This window comes from Heterocephalus glaber, unplaced genomic scaffold (genome assembly GCF_053883595.1).
Source record: "Heterocephalus glaber isolate CG9 unplaced genomic scaffold, H.glaber_assembly_v1.0 deba00001861, whole genome shotgun sequence".
NCBI classification, from domain to species: Eukaryota; Metazoa; Chordata; class Mammalia; order Rodentia; family Bathyergidae; genus Heterocephalus; species Heterocephalus glaber.
The window spans coordinates 1-2,678 of NW_028258501.1; positions in this window are offsets into that span (position 1 = coordinate 1).

Consider the following 2,678-nt stretch of genomic DNA (forward strand, 5'->3'; position numbering starts at 1 on the left):
TTTAGAGATGTAATCAACACAAATAATCTCAAGGGTGGAGACCAACAGTAAAATAATCAAGCAGTGAGGTCTTTGTATATACCACCTTCATGTTTCGTGTAAGTTGTACAACTATAACTTCGTACCATTTCCAATCGTTGCTAGGCCTAATGACTAGCTTGCAAAAATTCCTGAAAAGTGAGCCCGTGGTCACATGAGGCCATAAGAGCCACTTTGAGCCACCGCTGCTAATCCGGGAAGCTTTCTTAATGCTCCGGGTTGGGCCACTTGTCCCTTGTTGGGGGTTCACTCACTCTTTCCATCCCTGATTGCCCGATTTCCCTTCAGACCCGTGATATGAGCAGGAACACGTTCAGTAGTATATTTCAGCACTTCTCTCTGGCCCCATGACACTCCACAAAATATTTGTCCGATCTTGGGTTGGATGGGTGGTACAGAGCCAAGGTGATGTAATCTAGGTACTTACATTCTCCACCATGATCTAAAAGAGCTGCTTGAAAACTTACAAATGAAACAGCATGTGATATGATCTTTTAGCAAGGAAGAGACAGTTGGCATTTCTTCTTTCCACCCCAATATGTGCTGCATTCAGTTCCTGGGAAGCCCTCCTACTCACCATTTGGAAGGGAAGTAGCAACTTATTGCACTCTTTTAAAAATGCAGACCTTCAAAGCAAAGCAAAGCCCCCTCACAACCAATAGAAAGAATTTGGTTCTGTGGAAGGAAAGCGTTCTACAAGTACAGTACACCGTTGGAGCTGCCACCGTGGATAGAGCCGCGGCTGCCCCAGGCTCCTCCACGCCTGTGGACCGCCCACCTTGGCCGAGACCACCTGCCAAGTCTACGCCACCTTTGCATTTTCATTCCCCTGGCATGGGGCAATGGGGGCACCAATCAAAAGACACAGATTGGCAGAAAGGAGCAAAAAAGAAAACTCAACAAGATGCTGTATACAAGAAAAACATGTCACACAAAAAGGCATTCATAGACTAAGAATCAAACATGGACAAATATCCCATGAAACAGGAAACTGAAAATGAGCAGGAGTAGCCATACTACTTTCAGAGTAAGTGGACATCAAGCCAAAAAATGATCAGAAGAGGGAACGGTCACTACATATGGATTAAGGGAACAATTCAATAGGAAGTGATAACAATTATACACATATAGGCACTGACCTCCAGTACACTCAACTTCATACAAACCACTGGACATAAAGATCAGAGAGACATCTATGCAGTTCTAGTGAGGGACCGCAATACCTCGACACCTCGCTGCCACAAATGGACAGATAAACTAGACAAAAATCAGCAAAGAAGTATCTGAGATAAAACAAACTTTCAACAAGTCGAGCTACCAGGTAACTGCCAAAAGTTCCACACAACAGTAGAATGCACCTGCTTCCCACCAGCACTTGGGACTGCAGCCAGGAGAACTTTGACCAGTGACAGAGGTTCTACACAGGCAGAAATGGAGTGCTGGTGCGACCCACTATGGAGCCCTGCTTCAAGGTAGAAAAACTGTCAAGGTGTTCACTTGGGAAAGGGTGGCTTCCAGGTTTTTGTTTGGTTTGGTTTTGTTTTTCTGGTACTGGGGATCGAACTCGTGACCTTGGGCTTGTGAGGCAGGTGGCGGAACCTAAATCTGCCGGCCCTGATTTAGAGCTAAATCCCCGGCCCTTCTTCCAGTACTTTTAATATTGGCACAGTTAGCAACTGACCTTAAGTACTTTCTTGTTCAACATAAAAAGGTATTTCAAGGGAAAGGAAGTAAATGAAAATTTAATCATGCCATTACCATCATACATTGTACAAGTGCTGGCATAAAAGCAAATGCCTTCTAAATAAGTTTTGTGGTTCTGTATCTAAGCTTCTTTCACACACAAAATGAATCAAATACTATGATTAACTCCTTTTATTCCTCCCACGTTCAATGGGAGTGCAGTACGCAGACCATTCAACATCTGACCCAGGATTGTCAGCAGCCTCCCCGAGCAGGTAGGGGCCTCCTGACACTTTCTAACAGAGAAGGACGGAAAAGGGGTGAACCTCAGTTCTGAGACAAAGTCCGAGGAGAACTCAAAGACAGCACTGGCCTGGGAGCCAGGAGAGAGAAAGTGCGCCCTCTTGTGCTTCCTGCAGGCAGGGCTGAAAGAGAGAACAGCGATCAGAACCAGGGATAGCAGCCTTGAAACCATCTAGGTACAGTAACAGGCAAGAAAAACCTGTGAGGGGAAGGCATGGAGAAGTCTGCCATAGTTACCCTCCTCAACGACCAGGACAATTGGATTCACAGAGGTCGGGGTGGGGAACGCCCAGAGCTCAAACCGGGACACGAGTGAGGAGGGGGCAAGAGTCCCCAAGGCTGTGGACGGGACATTGTCTCCACTGGAGGGAATGCCATAGCTCATCAAAGCCAGACAGTGACACCTGGGAAGAGAGAGTGCTGTGGAACTGAGTTCCTGCTGCTACAACTGTGTGACAGATTTTATTCTTAGTTCTGCGCTTCATTTGGCAACGGTAGGCAATGCAACCTGCTAATTCAACACATTTGGACTCTTCTCGTTGGTTTTCATTGTTGTTTCTGCTCTCTTTTCTTTTTCTTTCTATTTTTCTCTTTTCATTTTATTTTCTGTTTTCCTTTGGTTCTCCTTTATTGTATTTAATGGACGATTAAAA